Source organism: Theropithecus gelada, chromosome 5 (genome assembly GCF_003255815.1).
Source record: "Theropithecus gelada isolate Dixy chromosome 5, Tgel_1.0, whole genome shotgun sequence".
In the NCBI taxonomy this organism is placed as follows: domain Eukaryota; kingdom Metazoa; phylum Chordata; class Mammalia; order Primates; family Cercopithecidae; genus Theropithecus; species Theropithecus gelada.
The window spans coordinates 77,407,035-77,431,859 of record NC_037672.1 but is presented as its reverse complement, the minus strand read 5'-3'; the positions used below and the strand labels follow the sequence as shown (position 1 = coordinate 77,431,859).

At 35.1% G+C, this 24,825-nt stretch overlaps 1 protein-coding gene across 2 annotated transcripts in view; it reads right to left on the bottom strand.

The window, feature by feature from the left end:
• The window catches only part of TECRL (trans-2,3-enoyl-CoA reductase like), a 142,021-nt gene that overhangs the window by 116,678 nt on the left and 518 nt on the right, over positions 1-24,825 (bottom strand). The gene's annotated exons all lie outside the window — the stretch shown is intronic.

Here is a 24,825-nt window from a genome sequence, read left to right as displayed (position 1 = left end):
CATTTTTAATTGCATCGATTTGATTCTTCTCTCTTTTCTTCTTTATTAGTCTTGCTAGTGGTCTGTCAATTTTGTTGATCTTTTCAAAAAACCAACTCCTGGATTCATTGATTTTTTTGGAGAGTTTTTTGTGTCTCTATCTCCTTCAGTTCTGCTCTGATCTTAGTTATTTCTTGCCTTCTGCTAGCTTTTGAATGTGTTTGCTCTTGCTTCTCTAGTTCTTTTAATTGCGATGTTAGAGTGTCAATTTTAGATCTTTCCTGCTTTCTCTTGTGGGCATTTAGTGCTATAAATTTCCCTCTACACACTGCTTTAAATGTGTCCCAGAGATTCTGGTATGTTGTATCTTTGTTCTCATTGGTTTCAAAGAACATCTTTATTTCTGCCTTCATTTCGTTATGTACCCAATAGTCATTCAGGAGCAGGTTGTTCAGTTTCCATGTAGTTGAGCGGTATTGATTGAGTTTCTTAGTCCTCAGTTCTAGTTTGATTGCACTGTGGTCTGAGAGACAGTTTGTTATAATTTCTGTTCTTGTACATTTGCTGAGGAGTGCTTTACTTCCAATTATATGGTCAATTTTGGAGTAAGTACGATGTGGTGCTGAGAAGAATGTATATTCTGTTGATTTGGGGTGGAGAGTTCTATAGATGTCTATTAGGTCTGCTTGCTGCAGAGATGAGTTCAATTCCTGGATATCCTTGTTAACTTTCTGTCTCGTTGATCTGTCTAATGTTGACAGTGGAGTGTTGAAGTCTCCCATTATTATTGTATGGGAGTCTAAGTCTCTTTGTAAGTCTCTAAGGACTTGCTTTATGAATCTGGGTGCTCCTGTATTGGGTGCATATATATTTAGGATAGTTAGCTCTTCCTGTTGAATTGATCCCTTTACCATTATGTAATGGCCTTCTTTGTCTCTTTTGATCTTTGATGGTTTAAAGTCTGTTTTATCAGAGACTAGGATTGCAACCCCCGCTTTTTTTTGTTCTCCATTTGCTTGGTAAATCTTCCTCCATCCCTTTATTTTGAGCCTATGTATGTCTCTGCATGTGAGATGGGTCTCCTGAATACAGCAGACTGATGGGTCTTGACTCTGTATCCAGTTTGCCAGTCTGTGTCTTTTAATTGGAGCATTTAGTCCATTTACATTTAAGGTTAAGATTGTTATGTGTGAACTTGATCCTGCCATTATGATATTAACTGGTTATTTTGCTCGTTAGTTGATGCAGTTTCTTCCTAGCCTCGATGGTCTTTACATTTTGGCATGTTTTTGCCGTGGCTGGTACCGGTTGTTCCTTTCCATGTTTAGTGCTTCCTTCAGGGTCTCTTGTAAGGCAGGCCTAGTGGTGACAAAATCTCTAAGCATTTGCTTATCTGTAAAGGATTTCATTTCTCCTTCACTTATGAAACTTAGTTTGGCTGGATATGAAATTCTGGGTTTAAAATTCTTTTCTTTAAGAATGTTGAATATTGGCCCCCACTCTCTTCTGGCTTGTAGAGTTTCTGCTGAGAGATCTGCTGTGAGTCTGATGGGCTTCCCTTTGTGGGTAACCCGACCTTTCTCTCTGGCTTCCCTTAAGATTTTTTCCTTCATTTCAACTTTGGTGAATCTGGCAATTATGTGTCTTGGAGTTGCTCTTCTCGAGGAGTATCTTTGTGGCATTCTCTGTATTTCCTGGATTTGAATGTTGGCCTGCCCTACTAGGTTGGGGAAGTTCTCCTGGATGATATCCTGAAGAGTGTTTTCCAACTTGGTTCCATTTTCCCCCTCACTTTCAGGCACCCCAATCAGACGTAGATTTGGTCTTTTTACATAATCCCATACTTCTTGCAGGCTTTGTTCATTTCTTTTTCTTCTTTTTTCTTTTGGTTTCTCTTCTTGCTTCATTTCATTCATTTGATCCTCAATCGCTGATACTCTTTCTTCCAGTTGATCGAGTCGGTTACTGAAGCTTGTGCATTTGTCACGTATTTCTCGTGTCATGGTTTTCATCTCTTTCATTTCATTTAGGACCTTCTCTGCATTAATTACTCTAGCCATCAATTCTCCCACTTTTTTTTCAAGATTTTTAGTTTCTTTGCACTGGGTACGTAATTCCTCCTTTAGCTCTGAGAAATTTGATGGACTGAAGCCTTCTTCTCTCATCTCGTCAAAGTCATTCTCCGTCCAGCTTTGATCCGTTGCTGGCGATGAGCTGCGCTCCTTTGCCGGGGGAGATGCGCTCTTATTTTTTGAATTTCCAGCTTTTCTGCCCTGCTTTTTCCCCATCTTTGTGGTTTTATCTGCCTCTGGTCTTTGATGATGGTGATGTACTGATGGGGTTTTGGTGTAGGTGTCCTTCCTGTTTGATAGTTTTCCTTCTAACAGTCAGGACTCTCAGCTGTAGGTCTGCTGGAGATTGCTTGAGGTCCACTGCAGACCCTGTTTGCCTGGGTATCAGCAGCAGAGGCTCAGTTGAAAATGCCGAAATCACCGGTCTTCTGTGTTGCTCGCGCTGGGAGTTGGAGACTGGAGCTGTTCCTATTCGGCCATCTTGCTCCGCCCCCCTATGTCTGTTCTTATACCAATGCAATGCTGTTTGGTTACTATTACTTTGCGGTATATTTTAAGTCAGGAAGTGTGATGCCTCCAGCTTTGTTCTTTTTGCTCAGTGTTACTTTGTCTATACAGGATCTTTTGCGGTTCCACATAAACTTTAAGATTGTTTTTCTATTTTGTAAAGAATGTCATTGGTATTTTGGTAAGAAATGTATTGAATTTGTATATTGCTTTGGGTGGTGTGGTGTGGATATTTTAACAATATAAATTCTTCTAATCCATTAGCATCAGATGTGTTTCCATTTGTTTGTGTGCTCTTCAATTTCTTTTATCAGAGTTTTGCAGTTTTCCTTGCAGAGTTCTTTCCTCTTCCTGGTTAAATTTATTCAGAGTTTTTTTTGTTTGTTTGTTTTTGTTTTTGTTTTTCTTTTATTTTTATTAATTAATTAATTAATTAATTATTTTTGGTGCCTATTGTAAATGAGATAAAATTCTTGATTTAGTTTTCAGCTAGTTTCTCATTGGTGTATAAAAATGCTACTGATTTTTGTATGTTGATCTTGTATTCTGAAAGTTTACTGAATTTATTTATCAGTTCTAAAATATTTTTGGTGGTGGTTTTATGTCATTACACATATAAGATTATGCCATCTACAAAGGACAACTTAACTTCCACTTTTCCAATTTGGATGCCCTTTTTTTTTTTTTTTTTCCTTTTTCTTTCCTGATTTCTCTGAATAAGATTTCCTGTAGTATGTTGAATAAGAGTAGGTATCCTTGTCTTGTTCCAGTTCTTAGATAAAAGACTCTCATTTTTTTGCCATTCAGAATGATGTTAGCTGAAGGTTTGTCCAATGGGCCCTTTATGTTGAGGGTTGAGATGTGTTCATTCCATACCTAATTTGTAGAGAAGTTTATTTTTTTTATCATAAATGGATTGTGCCTTGTATTGGATGCTTTATCTGTATCCATTACAATAATCATATGAGTTTTATCCTTCATTCTGTTGATACGATATATCATATTTATTGATTTGCATATATTGAAGTATACATTTATTACTGGAATAAATCCCACTTAATCATAGTGTATTATATTTTTGATGTGTTGTAAGATTTGCCACCTGAGCCAGCATCAGCAACCTGCTGGGGTCCCCTTCCATGTTGTGGAAGCTTTGTTCTTTCACTCTTCATAATAAATCTTGCTGCAGCTCCCTCTGGGTCTGCACTAACTTTGTGAGCTGTAACAGTCACTGTGAAGGTCTGCAACTTCACTCTTGATATCAGCGAGACCACGAACCCACCAAAAGGAATAAACTCCGGACACATCTGAACATCTGAAGGAACAAACTATGGACACACCATCTTTAAGAATTGTAACACTCACCGCAAGCGTCCGCGGCTTCATTCTTGAAGTCAGTGAGATCAAGAACCCACCAGAAGGAACCAATTCTGTACACACTTTGATCCTTTCTTTTTTTTTATTATTGTCATTGCAGTTTGGCTGTTTTCTGTAGTAGTAACATTTGAGTCCTTCCCTTTCTTATTGTGTCTGCTCCACATGAGTTTTATACTTTTTTTGTATTTTCATGATGGTAGATACTATCCTTTTGCTTTCACATGTAGGAGTCTCTTAAGCATCTCTTGTAGGACCAGTCTAGTGGTAATGATTTCTTTCAGTTTTTGCTTATCTGGGAAATACCTTATTTGTCCTTGATTTTTGGAGGATGACTTTGCTGCATATGGTATTCTTGATTGTCAGTACTTTTAATATGTTATTCTATTCTCTCCTGTCCTTAACAGTTTCTGCTGAGAACTTAGCTGTTTGTTTGATGAAGATTCCTTTATATGTGACTTGATGCTTTTCTCTTATCTTTTTTTTTTTTTTTAGTGTTCTCTCTTTGTCTTTAATTTTTGACAGTGTGATTACAACAGGTCTTAAATAATATATTTTTGGTTGGATATATTTGGGCATCTTTAAGCTCCTGTTTCTGGATGGCTACATCTTGCAAGATGGGACATTTTCAGCTATTATTTCCTTAGGTGGAGTTTCTATACTTTCGTTTGTCTCTCTTCTGGAAAACTCAAACTTTAAATATTTGGTTGCTTTATGATGCCCAATATGTCAGGCAGGCTGTCTTCATTATTTTTTATTATTTTCTTTAGGTTAGTCTGGGTTATTTCAAAAGACATGTCTTCAAGTTTAGAAATTCTTTCTTTTGCTTGATATAGTCTATTGTGGAACCTCTCCTTTGTGTTTTTATTTAATTAATTGAGTTATTCAGTTTCTGAAGTATAGTTTAAATCTTTTTTATTATATCTATCTTTTTTGTTAAGTTTCTCATTAGATTATAAATGTTTTTTTTTCTAATTTATTTGTATTGTTTGTGCTCTTTTATATCTCACTAAGCTTCTTTAATATTATTTTGAATTTATTTTTAGGGATTTCATATATTTCTTTACATTGAGATCTGTTGCCAGAGAATTATTACTTTTCTTGTCATGATTTCTCATTTTATCTTGTTTCTTGCCTCAATATGCTGATATCTGCAGATCTGATGTAACAGTTGCTTCTTCTAATTTTATGGATTTGCTTTCAAGGAAAAAGAATTATCCTGTAGATGTCCTTATAGTGTTGGTTGGACAGGGCACTTAGTCTTTGATTCTTGTGTGTGCAGTATTGTAGTCTCTGTATGATTTACTTTGTAATCATAATCAGTATTGTCTGTGTGGTACTCAGAGGCTTAGGCTGCACTTGTAGGTTAAGGCTGTGGTGAGACTTTACTGGAAATTAGAACATCAGGTGGGTAATCCTTAGACACCAGTGGTGTCAGCAGCAGGCTATGTGTGCCAGTCATTGGGTGCCCAGGCGGTGTATGCAGGCACTAGTGTTCCAGCTGGGATGATTCTTGGGCCTCTTGGAGGTGTCTCATGTGCTTACAGTGACAATATTTAGCTGGATAGGCAGGTGGGTACTCAGGCCTCTTGCTTTGTGGTGTTCACGCCAGCCCTGTCTGTGGACCAACCCTGAAGACCTCTGGTAGCATGCACAGGTGTCAGCAGTAGTGGCAACTGAATGAATGGGCCAGTCCTGAGGCCCCAAACTGACATATGCAAATGAGTGCTATTAACTGTGGTGGTGGCAGGCTGGGAGGGGCCATCCTCAGGCTTTCAAGAGGCACATGCAGGCACTGATGGAGACAGATGGAACAGGTGAATCCTCAGAGCCCTAGACAATGTGTGCAGTCATCAGTAGGCTAAGGGCTCATTCTCAGGCACCCTAGAATGCATTTATAAGTACTGGTGGTAGTGGGTGGAGGGGTCAATCCTTACACCCTTAAATGATGCATGCAAGCATTGGTAGGGGCAGTACCAGTTTGTATGGACCTGTTCTCAGGCCCTCTGATGGTGTGCATGGGTGCAGGTTGTAGCTGGTTTATCTCCATACCCCTGGACATTGTATGGGACCCTGGCAGCATGAATAGGCCAGTCCCCAGGCTCCTGGAAGTTATGCATGAGTGCTTGTGGCTTCAGGCCCCTGGATAATGTGTACAGACACTGGAAAAGGTGGTACCAGTTTGAGTGGGCCTATCCTCAGTTCTCCCCAATGTTATCTGCAGTCATAGGCTATGGTGGGTGGAACAGGCCTCCAAACGGTATGCTCACATCCAGCAGTGGTAGTGGTGGGCAGTGCAGACTAGTCCTCAGGCCCATGGATGATGCACACATTAAATGGCTGTGGGTGGAGTGGATTTGCTGCCAGGTTTTCCTGGATGCTATATGTGGGTTCCAGGGACAGACAGATGGGTGGGTCAATCCTCCAGTTCCTGCACAATCCTCATAGAGGCTGGTGGCTCTGGTGACCAGGTGGGCCTGTCCTCAGGCCCATGATGGTACATATGCTTACTAGCTGTGGCAGGCCAGGTGGATTGATCCTTAAGCTCCCGAACAGCGTGTTTGACCAGCTGTGGAGTAGCATTGGTGTGTGAGGCAGGCCTGTCTTCAAGCCCCAGGATAGCATCCAATTTTGCCAGTCCCCAGATACCCTGAAGCATGCAGGTTAGCAGCAGCCTGCTGCTAGGGAGGTGAATGTTACAGTGTTGCAGTGGCTGCAAACAGGCAGCTCTCAGGCTTGTGGGAGTGTGTACCTTAACTCTCTTTGTCCTGACAGCAGTCTCTTTCATGCACTACACCACCCTCCTGTTTCCTGGGATACAGGACACTGCATAGGCTGTGTGTTGAAGAACCATCCGAGCTGCTGTGCCCATCTGGTGTCATGTTGCCATAGCTTTCTAGGTGGATGTGAGGGGATGTCAGTGGGGCTCTAGGAATGTGGAGATGCAGGGGTTGTTGGGTCCCAAGGCAGGATACAATTTAGTGGGAACTGAGCTCTCAAAATGGAACTGTGCAGCAGTTAATTTGAGTCTTAAGAGATGTGTGGAATCCAATATGAACTCCCTCTCTGGAATAATGCCATCGTGTTGACTCCAGGTAGCTCCTTATACTAGTCTTGGGGCCCTTGAGGGCTGAGGGGCTATCCCAGGGCTAAGATTAAAGGAGCCCATGGTAAAAATGTGGACCATTGGGAATCTCTTGCTTACCTTTTCCCCACACTTGGCTGGGCTTCTTGCTTTACTTCCTCCACCTTTCATGATTCAGAGCTTTCATGCCACTTTCCTGCTCAATTTCAATGTTCTCTCTTAGATGCCTTATTCAACCTGTGATCACCTATCTGCTTTGTGATTCAATCCTTCCTTGTGTAGGAGGCAAATGTCAGGAGCCTCTAGTCAGCCATCCTGAAGCCCACATATAACTTTTGATTCCCCAAAAACTTGATTACTAATAGCTTACTGTTGACTGGAAGCCTTACCAATAATGTAGAATCAATTAGCACATATTACATCTATATAATTATACCATTATTAACTATTACAATGCATATAATATGTATTATATATGGTATTCTCAAAAAAAAGTAAGTTAGAGAAAAGACAATATTATTAAGAAAATTATAAGGAAGAGAAAATATATTTACTGTTCATTAAGTGGAAATGGAAATTCATGAAGGTTTTTATCCTCATCGTCTTCATACCAAGTAGGCTGAGGAGGAAGACAAGGGTTTGGTTGTTGTCTCAGGGGTGATAAAGGTGGAAGACAATCCATTTATAAGTGGACTCATGCATTTCAAACCGATGGTGTTCATAAGTCAACTGTATGCATATATATGTGTAAGCATAGAGGACAAAGTATGGGAAGTGATTTTTGGATATGTAGTTTTTCCTGTGTAATTTTTCTTTTGCTTATTAGAGGATTTATCTTTCATTGTCTTTTAAGCTCTATATTTATGATAGATAGTAATACTTATGCTGTTTTTCAGGGTTTATATTTAATTAAGAATTACTATTTCAAGCCAAAATGTAAGCCTGTTACTCAGGCACAAATTATTAAAATCAATTTGTTTTGTTTTGCGTTATTTTATAATAAGTTTATTTTAGAGCAGTTTTAGGTTCACAGCAATGTTGAAGGGAAGGAACAGAGATTTTAAGGTATTCTTTACCTTCATACATGCATAGCATCCCCTATTATCAACATCTGTCACCAGTATGGTACATTTGTTACAACTAATAAACCTACAATGACACATCATAATCCCCAAAGTCCACAGTTTACAATGGGGTTCACTCATGGTGTGGTACATTCTGTAAGTTTGGACAAATTTATAATGACATATATCTACCATTATAGTATTATTCACAGTTTTTTCACTGCACTAAAAATCCTCTGTGCTCCACACCCCATCCCCACTGGCAACCACTAACCTTTTAGCTGTCATCATTGTTTTGCCTTTCCAGAAAGTCATATGGTTGAAATCATAGTATGCAGCCTTTTCAGATTGAGTTTTTTCCCTTAGTAATGCACATTTAAATTCCCTCAATGTCTTTTCATGGGTTAATAGCTTATTTCTCTTTAATGCTGAATAACTTTCCACTGTCTCTGAGTAATAGTTTATCCGTTCACCTACTGAAAGACATCTTGGTTGTTTGCAAGTATTGGCAATTGTGGATGCAGCTACCATAAACATCTTTATGCAGATTTATGTGTGGACATAAGTTTTCAGCTCATTTGAGTAGATATCAAGTAGAACGACTGTTGTACTGTATGGTAAGAATATATTTAGTTTCGTGAGAAACCATCAAATTGCCTTCCAAATGATTTTACCATTTTGCATTCCTAAAAACAATTAATGAGAGTTCCTGTTGTTCCACATCTTCCCAGCATATGATGTCAGTGTTCTGGATTTTGGCCATTCCAGAAGGTTCACAGTAATATCACATTATCATTTTCATTATCATTTCCCTGATGATATATAATGTAGAGTATCCTTTTGTATATTTATTTACCATTTGTGTATCTTTTCTAGTGAAGTGTCTGTTAAGTTCTTTGGTCCATTTTGTAAATGGGTTATTTGGTTTTTAATTTTTCTGTATCTAGTCATAAAACTATGCAATTTTTTTTTTACTTCCTCTTGGTGATGTGATGAACCACATTAGTTGCTTTTTAAATGTTGAACTAGCCTTGCACAAGTATGATAAATTTTAAGAGTTCTTTCTATATTTTATATATATACGTGTGTGTGTGTGTGTGTGTGTGTGTGTCTTTTATCAGATATGACTTTTGCAAATATATTTTCCAGTTTGTTTCTAGTCTTTTTATTTTCTTGGCATTGATTTGGTACTGATTTTCACAGAGTAGAAATTTTAATTTTAATGAATTCCATCTTATTAACTTTTTCATGGATGATACCTTTGGCATCATCTCTAAAAGGTCTTTGCCAACGCCAAGTTCATGAAGATTTTGTTGTTACACCATAACAGTTTTATAACTTTGTGTTTTACATTTAGGTCTGATATTCATTTTGAGTTAATTTATGTGAAATGTGTAAGATGTGTCCAAATACTTTTTTTTTTTTTTTCCATATGGGTGTCTAGTTGCTCCAACACTATTTGATGGAAAGACTGTATTTTCTACATTATGTTGCCTTTGTTCCTTTGTCAAAGATCAGGTGACTGTATTTAGATAGGTTTATTTGTGGGCTTTCTATTCTGTATCATTGATATATTTGTTTTTTCTTTCACTAATATCACATTGTCTTGCTTACTATAGCTATAGAGGAATCCTTGAAGTAATGTAACGTCAATTCTTCAACCTGGTTCTTTTTTGTCAATATTGTTTTAGCTATGCTGGATCTTTTGCCTCTGCATATATACTTTAGAAACAGTTTGTTAATACGCACAAAATAACTTGCTGGGATTTTAGTAGGGATTGCGTTACATCTGTGCATCTATTTGGAAAGAATTGACATCTTGAAAATACTGAATCTTCCTATCCACAAACATAAAGTGTCTCTCCATATATTTAGTTCTTCAGTTTCTTTCACATCCAGAGTATTTTAGTTTTTCTCATATTGATTATGTAAATGTTTTGTTAGACTTATACCTAAGTATTTTAATTTTAATTAGTAATGTGAATTACATAAATACAAATAAATAAATATAAATAATGGGAATAAGTATGCATAAATAACAATTACACATGATTATTTTATATATAATTTTGAATTGTTCTTATTCATTACTAGGTTATACAATATAGTAATGTGATTGACTTTCATATATTAACTTTGTATCCTGAAACCTTGCCATAAAATGCATCATAATTCAGGGGTTATTTTTGTTTCGTTTCACTGTTTGTTTGCTTGGGACTTTCCGGGCCAATTATTTCAGATATTCTGTGCAGACAAACATACCATTGGCAAAGACTTTTAATTTTTCCTTGCCCATCTGTAAACTCTTTATTTCCATTTTTTTACATTAGCTAGAACTTCCAGTAAGATGCCACACAGCAGTGGTGAGACTAAACATCCTTTCCTTCTTTCTGATCTTGCTGGGAAAATTTTGGATTTTTCACTATTAAAAATGATGTGACCTGTAGGTATTTTGGAGATATTATTAAGTTGAGGAAGTTCCCCCTCTATTCCTACTTTATTGAGACTTTTATTATGGATGAGTGTTGGATTTTGTCAAGTAATTTCTCTGTGTCTATTGATAAAATTGTGTGATTTTCTTTACTTTATCCTGGTGATGTGATGAACCACATTAATTGCTTTTTAAATGTTGGACTACTCTTGCACAAGTAGGATAAATCCCACTTGGTTGCAAAGAATACTTCTTTTTATACAGTGTTAAATTCATATGCTAATATTTTGTTGAGAATTGTTACATCTATATTTTTGTGGGATGTTGCTCTGTGATTTCCTTTTCTTATAACCTCTCTATTTTTGGTATCAGGGTAATGTTGCCATTACAGAGTGAGTTAGGAAATATTGCACAAAATGGTTGTAGAGAATCGGTGTAATTTCTTCCTTAAATATGTGGTAGAATTCACCAATTAATTCATCTGGTCCTGGTACTACTGTTTTGATAGATTATTAATTATTGATTCAACTTTTAAAATAAATACATGCCTATTCAAAAATGAAAGATAATTTAAATTGTTCTTGGAAACTGAAAATTGGTGACAAATTAGGTTATTTTAGCAAATATTTATTCTATTCCTCCTCTTTATTAGAAAGGGTGGCTGGTGGACATTGGACTTAGCTTGTTGGTTTGCTTCGGCCAATGGAATAGAAACAGAAGAAGTATGTCCATGTTAAGCCATGCTTTACAAAGCATTATAAATTTTCATATATCTGGGAGCTACTGACTTCTATTTTATGAGTGTATGTTCTCAAAGCTGCTGCTTGTTATTTTTTTAGATTTGTCTTTGTATTTGCCTGTTACAGGTCTCACCTATCTGGCTTAGAAGCCAGGCGACTACAATTATTCCAACTGAACAAACAGGTTAATAAAATTTGCATGAAAAATTGAGGCTCCTAACATAACTAAAGTGAATGAACTTTAGCACATGAATTTTGGAGTAAATATTTTTGATGCAAAGAGGCTTTATTTAACGTTACAAGGTTATAAATGTTCAAATCGCTGTGGTCCCTCTCTGGGCATTTCTCTCAGAGAGAATATTTTGTATTTTCAGCATGTCAAAGTGGAGCATGATCATGTAACTTGATTGGCTTGTGAAATGTTAAGAGGAAGTTGCAAGTTTAGCATCTAAGCAGAAGTTTTAAGAGCCATTATGAGTTCACCACATTTGTGTTCATTCTACTTGGAAACTGAAAATAATAAAGACAAAAGTTGTTTAATTTAATCTGTTCCATAATAAATAGGTCTTTGAGGAAAGCTACAGTTCATCCACTTTGGACATGTCATATGAGAGAGGATTAGACTTTTGTTATTGCACATTATTGATTATTTGGAATCATTGCTTATTTTAAACTGAGCAGTCCTCTTATTAATTGTATATTGTTTAGATGGTCAAAGTGGTGTGTTTTTTTTAAAAAGATAACTAGATTAAATCTATTGACTTAAAGGAACAGCACATCCTGTATCCCTGAGAGATAACAGATTTAAAATTGATTTCAAAATTTTAGAGCACTTCAAATTTTGAAGTGATGGTCATATATTTCTTTTTCCTACTTAAAGATTTATGTTACAGATTTTAAATGTGGCAAATATGAAATGAGTTTCAAGCAAAAATAATTAGGGAGGAAAATCAATTTTAGAAAGTTCATATCACTAATGAATTGTTTGACATCAAACCACAGAGATAGAGGCTACAATTATTTCTGCATCATTGGCTCACTGTCCTCATAAATGCTACTACATATTGCCAGCCACTAAAAATGATTGCATTACTTTTTAAATTTAACTATGTGGATTACATGCTCTTGGAAGAATTTGTCCTCAACATATAAACAAATGCAGAGTATCTGACATTATAGAGAACAATGAAAAATTTATCATTTCATATGCCTGAAATTCTAAAAAAAGTTTGTTGATGAAATGAACCATGAAGGTTCAAAACATAATTGAATTGCTTTGGTGATCCTATGTAAAAATAGCTTATGTTTTATCAAGGAAGTTGATCTCACTCATTCCTGTTACTTTGAATGTCATATATTTTCATATTTTCAAGTGTATATTACCAGCACCAACTGAAAACTTACACATACAACTGGATGTTTAACAAGTCTGCATGATTGTCTCGGAGTAATTTCAAAGTTAAATGGCCAGAACTGAGTGCTATATGTATTAGGCAAAAAACTGTGTCTACCCCATTAATAACATCAACACTCAAACAGTTTTTAATCCAGAATCTTTATATCAACTGTGACAATTCAACTTAATTATCTAAGAAACCTCGTCATTCTTTCGATACAACTTTATATATTTAAGATAAGCTCATTTCTGCTGTCTTTATTGTCAATATTATTGACTAGAGATCCTACTATATAGTAGGTACATTCATTGAAGACATTAACATAGACTGGATAGATTAACTAATATAACCAATTTATTGAATGGTCTTTTGTGAAGAATAAAACACTTTATAAACATGCCTCCCATTTTTAAATGAAAGAGATGACATTGATATACAAGCAATAATTTAAGAAGAAATATGTTACAATGATAAAGAAAACTGCTCTCACAGTCTTTCTCTTTGTTATAGGTTCTTCTAATGATTGAAGGATATTTAATAATAAACTGACAAAATTACAAAAGCTGTCTTTAATTTAAATTTAATTGAATACACCTGCTAGACTAGTCTAGGTTGTGTTGCAAAACTCAGTGGCTTAAAATAGCCCACGCTTATTTTCTACACATACTACTTATACATCACAGATTGACTGGTGTATCTAACCTGCATTCTCCTCACTTTAGAATCTATACTGACAAAGCAGAAGTCATCTGCAACATTGACTGAGTCTAAGACAAAGGCTAAAAGAAAGGGTAATTAAATTAGGTTAGGTTCTTCCAGCTTTTGGTCTGGTAATAAATGTAAGCCTTTCACCCGTATTTCATCAGCACAAAACATGTTACTTCAGGAGGTAGGTGAATTAAATTCTACCATGTTCCTGTGTGAGAACCAGTTACAAACCGTAATAAAAATAGTAATATTTGAGTCTACACTTCTGATCATCAACTATTTAGTCCAATCTCCTTTACATTTTCAAAATACACACACCATATCCTCAAGAAATGCCAAACTCCTTCTAATCATGACATTGAGCTCAAACACTGGACTCTCTGAATGATATAAGATATGCCTATTTAACGTAGCAACCTATGAACTAAAAGACATTATCAGCTTTCCTAGAGCCCATTTCCTACCCCCAAGCATTTGGGAAGAAAGCAATGATTTTAAAGCTTATAAAGTAATTTTTTTTTAGTCGAGGCTGATAGATATTTTGACTTTAAGACTTAAACTCTGCTTTTATATTTATTGTCTGTCACAAGCTTTTATATAAACTCTTCTCTCCTGAAATGCATTGCCATAAGCATCCAATTTATATTGGATACCACAGGTGGTGTTAACAATTTTTTTTCTAGATCAGCAATTTCATCAGGTCTGTGCTGTACTTTATAAGTTACTGTACACAACACTTTACAAAATACCACAGCATGACCTGGATTTTCATCTTTCCAGCTTCTGATGTTTATCTCACTACTCGACAATGAACCAGTAAGCCATCTCTCATCATTTAAATATGTCCTACAGCACTACCTCATTCCTAGCACCAAGTTATATACTAGTCACTCTGCTATCCTGCTTAGTACATAACTTGGTGCTAGGAATGAGGTGGTGCTATAGTGTCGTTTGTGCTTGACTAACAAACTCGGAATCCCAGAGTCTGGAAACAATAGTGATTGGTTGATGACGCTACATTTCTACCAATAGTTCAGTCTTTTTCTGTTACTAAATTCTGTGATATAATTGATAGTAAACCTATTACCTAGAAGACTTTTGGCATTTAAATTAGAGGGGGAAAATATCCCAAATTCTCCCTGACTGAAATCTTTGGCAAAAAAGGACATGGATCACTTAGTTTTACATTTTCTTATTTTCAAAAGCACATCATGTGATCATATCCAACTCCAACGGGACAGAGGTGATTCCAAATCCAAATGTGATTTTGACTGCAAAAGGGGGAACATGAATTCCTTCCATGTGTATGGAAAGACAAATAATGCCTTATGCATCACAACCTTGTAATCAAAGAGATGTTCAAGTGGAAAAGTTACTTTCAAAATATTATAATTTTACAAATTCCTCCTTTTAAGAGGAATTAAGTTGTTTTGATTACATCGCCCTCCTAAGGACATTAAAATTGAAAATAATATAAGGATATTTTAGTTTCTTAAAATATATTTTATCAGACTTAGAGTTCATAGCTTTCCCATTTCTGCTTCTGTATTGAGTAGGGATACTATCTTATAGAAAATAAATATAATGAATCTAATATATTTATTGTTAATGCATCATATATGATTGTGTTTAGAAATTATAGACTCAAGGAATAATTGTTAAAATTAAAAAAAAAATTATTATCTGGAGTGTTCAAGAAGATCAGAGTCCCAGTTACGATTACAATATTTTCTCTGAGTCTTATATAAGAATCCATCATGCATATTATTTTTCTCTCTGAAGAGCTAGCTAGATAAAAACATGATATTACATATATATTTTAAGCATTATGTATATGTCTAAATATACATATATATAATGCTGTTGGAAAATCTAGACTTTTTTGGAGTAGGAAAATATGATAAGAAATGTAATTTAATTTTTCCTTCTTCAAACAAAATATGTTCTCTCCATCCTTAACCAAGACATTCATTTCTTGGGCAAAATAAGATAAATAAAAATGGTCAGCTCATCTAATGTTAAAAATATACTATCAACTATTTTGTTATGTGAATTATAATGTCACTTTCATTACCAACATGACCTGCTATGTACAGTGACTATGAAATCATCATTGGAGATAATAATAAAAATTTCCTCTCCACTGCAGTATGGCAGGTAGCTTAGCCTCTGCTCCTTATGGTATAGAAGAGGCAACTATCAGACATGATGATAGCACCATTTTTCTCATTGTTGTGCAGCTAGATTTTTTAAACAATTAATTTGATTACAGTGTTGTGACAGTAGAAAGCTTAATCTTCCATAGTTGTAGTGGACATACGCTTTCAGAATGTATTCATTCCACAGACTTTAATGTAGAAAAGGCAGTCATAGGCACTAGTCCAATAATTTTATCTTTCCTTAAAAATTTAGTTCACATACCATTCCCGTGGCTTAAGATATATATTTTACTTACGTTTTACAAATGAAAATACTGTGACCCAAGGTAGATATGAACAAGGTTAATAATAATTAACAAGGTTATTTAACAAGGTCACATAGTTAACAAGCTAAAGATAGGATTTGAACACAGAGTGTTTCCATATTTGTCCTTAACCACTATACTACACTACGTGGTGGAAGAGAGTAAAATGGAAATAGGAGGAGAAAATTTATTGAGCATTTACTATGCAGCAGGTACTACTTTGTATATACACAGAAAAACATTTTATCATCATAAATAACTTTGTGAAGTAGGCAACATTGAGCTCTTTAAAAGATTAAAAAAATTTTGAGATCATGAAATGTAAATATTTTCCTAATCTTACAAGTCAACAAATTAACAAACATGTATTTTTTTTTTTTTTTTTTTTGAGACACAGTCTTACTCTGTCACACAGACTGGTGTGCAGTGGCATAATTTCAGCTTACTGCAATCTCCGTCTCCTGGGTTCAAGCGATTCTCCTGCCTCAACCTCCAGAGTAGCTGGTATTACAGGCACCCTCCTTCACACCTGGCTAATTTTTATTTTTCGTAGGAACAGATTGGTCAGGCTGGTCCATGTTGGCCAGGCTGGTCTCGAACTCCTGGCTTCAGGTGATCCCTCCACCTTGGCCTCCCAAAATGCTAGGATTGCAGGAGTGAGCCACTGCTCCCAGCCAAACATGAATTTTTTAAGCCCTGTAAATTAAATATTTTAGCCAAATTATATTTAAATACTTAATTGATCACATACATGGATCATGAACCTAAGTTATAAAAGTTACTTAACATTGCCATAAATAACTGCTCATTTATTTAAATGCTAATTTTGTGAGGAAAGAAAGTTGTCACTAGAAACAGAAGCTCAGAACCCACGACTGTATTCTCTCCCTTGGACACCTCTGGTTGTGGAAGAAATTTCTAAGCAGTAAAGTGTTGAAGATGTACACTGGCTACTTCTCATAGCCTAATTTCAGATTCAGTAGCAAAGGAATAACTCGAAGTTGGAACTTATATTTAAAAGCGAAGCAGAGAAAAAATGTTTGCAAAAAAAGTAGCTTGGCCATGTGGCACAGAAAGAGTTTTTTGAGAAGGAATTCAAGCAGGCTACTGAGCAACCACTTGCTAGAGAAATTTGTGTAACTAAAAAGAAGGCAAGTGCTGATCGCCAAGACAATGAGAAAAAGTCCTGGAAGCCATCTTAAAGATCTAAGAGGCAGCCCCTCCCACCATAAACCCTGAGGCCTAGGAGAACAGAATGGTTTCCTGGGCCAGGTTTTGAGCCCTGCTGCCTTGCCTAGACTCGGGACAGTGCTTTTGCCTCCTGGCTGCTGAAGCTTCAACCCTGGCTCAAAGGGACCTAGATACAGCTTGGGATGCTGCTTCAGCGGGTGTAAGCCGTAAGCATTGGCAGCTTCCATGTGGTTTTAAGCCTGCAGGTACACAAAGTGCCAAAGTTGAGGCTTGGGAACCATGGCCTAGATTTCAGTGGATATATGAAAAAACTTGGGTGTCCAAGCAAGAGCCTGATGCAGGGGTGGAACCATGGTGGAGAACCTCTACTAGGGCAGTGGGGAGCCATCATGGAGAACCACTACTAGGGCAGTGCGGAGTGTGAAGTTGGAGTTTCCACACAGAGTCCTCACTGGGGCACTGCCTCATGACATTGTGAGAAGAGGGCCACTGTCCTCAGATCCCAAGAAAGATATATCCACCAGCTTGCACTTTTTGCTTGGAAAAGTTTCTGGCACTCAATGCAAACCCACTAGCCTGTTAGAGCAGCCATAGGGATTGAACCCTGCAAAGCCACAGGGGTGGAGCTATCCAAGACTTTGGGAGCTCACTTTATCAAACCAGTGTGTCTTGGATGTGAGACATGGCATCAAAGGAGATTATTCTGGAGCTTTAAGATTTAATGATTGTTTTACTAGGTTTTGGACTTGCCTGGACTCTGTAGCCACTTTCTTTTAGTGGGTTTCTCCTTTTGGGAATGGGAATGTTTACTCAGTGCTTGTACCTCCATTGTATCTTGGATGTAACTAACTTGTTTTTGATTTTACAGGATCATAGGCGGAAAAGACTTGCTGTGTCTCAGAGAAACTACAGACTTTGGGCTTTTGAGGTAACACTAAAATGAGTTAAAAATTTAGGGGATTATTGGGAAGGCATGATGGTATTTTGAAGTGTGAGAAAGGTATCAGATTTTGGGGAGACCTAGGGCAGAAAAATACAGTTTGGGAATTTGTTCCTGCCCAAATCTCATGTTGAAATGGAATTCCCAGTGTTGTAGGTGGGGCTTGGTGGGGAGGTGATTGGATCATGGGGGAAGATTTCTCATGAATGGTTTAGTGCCATTCTCTTGGTACTGTCGTCTTCATAGTGAGTGAGTTCTTGCAGAATCCGATTGTTTAAAAGTGTGTGCCATCTCCTCTTTCTTCCTGTTTTCTCCTGTTTTGGTCATGTGAAGTACCTGTTCCCCCTTAGCATCCTGCAACAACTGGAAGCTTCCTGAGGCCTCCCCAGAAGCAGATACCACTAGGCTTCCTGTATAGCCGGCAGAACTGTGAGCCAATTAAACATCTTTTCTTTATAAATTACCCAGTCTCAGATATTTCTTTACAGCAATGTGAGAATGGCCTAATGCAATAAATATAAGGGAAAACATAAGTTTGCTCAATGTCACAACCTGGATAAGTGTGTGAGGTGGTTGAGTGTCTTAAAACCTAAGCAGATCCCAACACCATCTTGCCTCCCAAATGTGGCAGTCTTGAACAAGCTCACACAAGATTTCTTCTTCCTTTTACAGAACTGTCTTCAGGGTTTCTACTACACATTTTATCTTCTACATAGTTGACAGATTTAATTTCTGAAAGGCAGATCTAAAAATACGGATTACCCTATTCAAAGAAAAATAGTTTAAACGCCCTACCAAGGCAATCAGACCCTCTCTCATCAGTCCCAGCTATACCATTTTAATCTCAGTTTGCTCCATTTTGAAGTTTCTAACCATGTACTTAATTACACCAGCCCAAGAGGCTTGGCTTACTACTTTCCTGCCTCTTTTTTCTTGGATATCCTAAATTTTCTTCCTGGGTTGCTCTTTTGACCTCAACCAGGCTAATGTTCTGTACTACATATTTTTTAAGATCCTTTCAAGTGCCATCTTCAGCTAAACAATTCTTTGACTCTCATACTCATACCTAAATTTCTTCTACATAAAATAATTATTTCCCCAGACTTCTCAGTATAATTTGTGTTAAACTTGTGTATGCTATTTATTATTATGCAATTTGTTTTAAATGTGTTATCTGTCTTTCCCATTAAATTCATGCATTTTAAGGTTAGCAAATACATTTCATTATAAGCTTCATGTAATCTAAACTATTTGAATAACAAAGCAGGCATAGCTCTCTCAAATGTGCATGTCTCTCTTGATATAGTCACCACTTCACTGCTAGTTTCCATAGACAGATATGTTATTTAAGCTTTATGTATGTTTTTAAACAAGTGTTTCCAGTATTAACTTTATTCATTCAATCTTGATTTAATAGGAAATAGGTTTCCTTTTAGTAAATTATTTTAGCCTCAGGCATATCTCCCAGTTATATTCTTCTTATAAACTATCTAGGACACACATAAATATAACTTCTCCAGGAAAGCCTTCCTGTTCCATAAAAAATGAATAAGAGTCAGAGATACCACACCATGCCTAAGGAAAAAGAAATCACACTCTCAGATTTATGTTAATATACTAGTCTTTCTGAATTCAACTCCCATATGCTTTTGATTAATTCTTATATCATGAAACATCATAAGAAATAGGAAAAAGAAGACTGAAGGGGCATGCAGAGGAGGAAAAGAGGGGCAGGAATGTGAAGAAGAGGCAGAAGAGCAGATGGAGGAAAAGAGAAGGAAAAATGAAGAGAAAGACAAAAAAAAAAAAAAGAGAAGGCACTGTCATTTGCATGTACATGAAATTCTGAAAACTGCCATGTGGCCATTCTAAGGCAGATACTATTCCCATTTTACAGATGAACAAACTAAGGCATAAATATGCTAAGTATCATGTACAAGGTAAAGTATTAAAATGGAAATGTCAAAAATTAAGAATTGTCAAAATTTCTAAGGTTACAAAGGTACAATTGGTATGCCCTCTTACTACCCTATAATTGTTTCTACTGTTTTCTGAGAATAATTGTTATTTTTATTATTAGAAGCATTAGAGAATTATTGAATGCTTTATTTTCTTCATAAGAAAGATTTAAAAAGCTTTTGATAGTTTTGACCAAAACAAACTAGCAAGCAAACAAACAAACAATAGGAGAAAGAGAGCTCTTGAGGTCAGGTTACTTGGAGAAAAGATTGAAGAAATTAGAATGAGATGATATTGGAAACATTTACCATTTCTCATCTCAGGCTCTTAGAGTTCTTGCATGCTCTTGAATCAGTCATTGACTTATCAGTAGATAAGCTTGTGACATTTTACAAGAAAGAAATGAGACAACAGCAGGCAACAACTGGAAATGATTCATTGTTATATTTTTAAAATTTATTTTTCCTACAATCTCATATTTTTAATGTTCCAACAAATACTTGAAAAATGGTATTTAACAATTATTTTAAATCTGATCTCCATTTTGTTATCCATGATTAGTTATTTTAGTCATTCAAGGAAACTAACTAAATGAGCTAAATAAATATTCCCATCTGCTTTATGAAAATCACATTAAAATTGTTATCAGAACATGACTATCTATTATTGAATTATGCACTAACACAAAGTTAAATTACATGTATTTGTTTTCAGGATAAGCTGGGGAGAATTTGAGCATTTAGTAAAATGGTTTGAGAGAATGTCTTTTTCTGTGAATGTATGAACAAATATTCTAATAATAATTTGATTTGATGTAGAAAATAATAAAATTTATTTTCAAATATTATACTCCTCCACCTCAAAACTATCACTACTGAACATGAATGCCGTGTGAAATTCACATACTTCTTGAACAGGAGTGCATTTATTCAACACATACTGGTTAAACACTTTCTTTGGGTTAAACATTGCTGTTAACACTGAAGATACAAGTATGTAAAACAAACAATCTGATATTTTTGTGCTTATATACTAAGAGTAGGCCAAATAATGAACTAAATGAAGAAAGAAAAATAAATAGTAGTTTAGTTGGCAAAGAGTCTAGTTAAGAAATAAAACAAGGAAACATAATAAAAAAATGTTGGCTAGCTTTGCTCTCTTAGTAGTCAGGAAAAGCCTCCAGGAAATGTTAACAGTTAAGACCTAAAGAAAAGCATTGACTAGTTTTGAGGAGTGAATGATATTATCTGCCAGGATTTAACAGACTAGTTCTTGTTATTATGTAGGGGATATATTGAAAGTGATAAAGACACAAGTAGGGGGAAGATTCAGAAGCGCTACAAGTAGAAGGGGTGATATATTTTGAAGCTATTGACAAGAAGATGGATTGTATGTGGGGTATGAGATTAAAAGACAAGTCATGGTTTCTCCAAGTGTTTGGCCTGAGCTATTTGAAGGATGTAGTCGTCACTTATTGGCTTAAGTAGCTCTCTGGAAGATGTTTGGGAGAAGACCAAATGGTCAGTTTCAGAGATATTAAGTTTGATATGCCTGGTAAACATCCAGATAGTTCAATAGATTCAATCGATATATAGATATGTAGATTTACAGTCAAAGCAAAATAATAGGTGACAATATATAAGACCACTAGGAAGATTTTTTTTTAATTATGAAACTCAATAAAGTAAATTATTGTAGAGGAGGAGAAGTTGTGATGACTCAGTTATTGAAAATCCATTCCTAATAAATCAGATGAAGAATCAGCAATAAGGAAAGGGAAAAGCCAATGAAGTTGGTTAAAAAACGTATATATTCTCCTGGAACTCAAATAACAAATGCTAGTTAAGGAGGAGGTGATTAACAGTGGAAAATGTTGTTGATATACACAGTAAGATAAGACGTGAGAATAGACCTCCGCATTTAGTAAAGTATTTGCCATGCTTCACTGGTGACCTCAGTAAGTTCAGAATCTGGGAACTGATAGAAGCGAGTACCCAAATGAATTGGGACTAGGATACAGTGAGAAAAGGCTAATGAAAGCTGACAATATGAATACCTGAGGAAAGTAATGAGAGAAATGGGCAAAAACTAGAGAAAACAGCAGAGGTAAGAGAAAGTTTTTTGTTTGTTTGGCGCGTGTGTGTGTGTGTGTGTGTAATTAAGTAAAAGAACATGAAATATATTTTCTTTCATCCGAAGACTTTTCTGAAAATTTTTATCTCATGCTTATTGTGAGTCTATACTTTGTCCATTTTAAAGTTTGAGTAATAAACCTAAAACCAAGTTTCTGTTAGAACATATATTACTAAGATAATATCTCATTTAAGATATTTGAAAAATATTATATCTATCCTAAGCATTATAACAAATCATGTCAAAGAATAATTAAATATTAAGAAGTCAAATTTAAATTCTGAGCCAGTTATCAAAAGGCTCAGAATTTATTATTTTTATATTTTTATGTATATTACTTTCTCCAAATGATTATTAAAAATAAGATGATAATAATAATTTTGTCCATATTATGGTCAAGGCACTATTCTAAGCATGTTACATGTATTATCCTTACTCTAAGTTTCCAAAGTGAAATTTATTAACTTTATTGATATGATTTTATTAACCCATATTCTAAATAGGGGTCTTTGGCATCAGCAATTCAGTGACTTTCTTAATCCTTGATAGATACAAATGATGTAACAGGGATTGAGTCCAGATATGCTTAATTCCAAAGTACATGATATGTGATTTGTACCACTTTACTGCATAGTAAGTATTGAAAGACAGGCACTAAGTTATAAGCGACATGTCTTTTGTACACTGGGTAGAGCCAGGTACAATGAAGCGTACTTAATATGATCTTACTATAAAGTTGTTAATTTGTCTAAGAAAAATAACATCAGGAATAATAATAAAAACGTAAACATAAACCAGTCATTTTTATGTTTACAAATTCAAAATGTTAGAAATCACTAAGCAAAAACAAAAAATTAACCTAGAAAACTTTTTTCTCTCAAGTGTCTCACCACTATTATGAAACAGTTTATCAATTTACAAACTAAAACAAGACACAACAAGATCCAGTTCTACTCAGACGTCAAAGATTTGAATGCAACTAATTGCACATTATATAGGGCTGATTGTGCAATAAAGGATTAGGAACAATCCAGTGTTAATCCTCTAGTTAGCCTGCTAAGTTTCTACAAAGATATGCCACTTGAGATGCAAATGTCAGGACTATCATAGTTCGAACATTAGATTCCGATGCAAAATTGCAAAATTCTCATCTCTAAATAATAAATATTTAAATTTCATTTCTTCTAAATGTTTACTTTTTTTCACAATTTAATTAACACCTAAAAATGTAAAAATCCCTGTCTTACCTTCAAATAAAATATCAATAAGAAAAAATTTAAGTGTATGAGGCAAATAATTAGGAACTCATTGGCATGTGTGTGTTTGTGTGTGTGTGTGTGTAATTAAGTAAAAGAACATTTAAACATCATTAGTTTTTCATTACTTTAAGGTGGATTGCCTGTCAGGATCTATACACATGTCAGAAAGGACACAATAACTAGTGTCATTTTAGAATTGTAGTCCTTAGAAATCCTTGACTTATTTGATTTTCATTCCATTTGTTGCACTGTGTCCTTGGATTTAACTGTGTTTTTCTTGTAAGATTTGTGTTTTTCATAATGGAATATTGTAAACATTAGCAACTTCTGAAGGTTAATTTTATTTTTTTATTTTTCTTATGATATTTAAATATTAAATACTTAATATGATATTTAAATATTAAATATTTTGTATGATATTTAAAAATCCCAAAACTTCACTTTGATACAAAAAGAAAAGTAAATTATACAAGTCTTGAAACTAATATATCAAAATTCTATTTTGTGTGATATATATTCATCGCTTATATATGGCCTCAGTAGAACTATAGAAAAAGCATATGATTTAAAACTGGACAGAAATGGTTGTAGATCTTTTAAGTTCCATTAACGACCTGTATGCACTTATAAAAAGTCTTAATCTTTCTTTTCCATCTATGAATTAGAGTTAATATAACTCAATTTATAAGCTGCTCATAGTGTTATAATTACTGAATAAGAAATTATATATTGTGTATTTGTCAATTATTAAGGAAAGGACTAAACAGTTTCTTTTTTCCTTTCTTCTAAAGACCTAGATAAACATGGAAAAATGGAATACGTGATTGCATTTTATTTTTAGAACACAGCAACAAAAACGTATTCAACATTTTTGTAAAACAAGATCAAGCTCTATTTTATTACCTGTAGAAATACGTCTTTCTCATATTAAGTTAAATTAATAGTACTTTTCAAATTTATTAAAAACTGAAAATGCTTGGAATGCTATTTATGCATATGTTTATCTAAAATATAAACATATATTTATAATTTGGTTTTCTAACCTAAGAAGAGTATATTTTCTCCTTCCTTAGTGCAACATCTGTGAATGTGGATTTGGATGAGTAACATTTCAAAACATTATTTTCAAAAACTTAAATACTGTTTTTGAAGCAAGTAAACTTTCACAAAATGTTAGGTAGTCACTTTTTAAGAAAAGTAATAAAATCAATTCAAATTAATGCTTAAATGATGAGATTTTTCAGACATATTACATGGTATTTCTAACAACTACTGTGGCTTTTGTGTACTATTTTCTATAGACACTAATTAAACTCTAAGATAATTTGTATATACAATGAAGTACACGAAGACAAAAACCTGGAGACATTTTCCGTGTAAGAAAATAGGCTGAGCATTTGTAATTTTACCTGTGGACAATGGTCAATGACAGCATAAAATTCACAGACCAATGACAGAACCTCATTATTATCTACCATTCAGTTAATTTAAATTGAGTATGAGAGATGCATTGAACATCTTC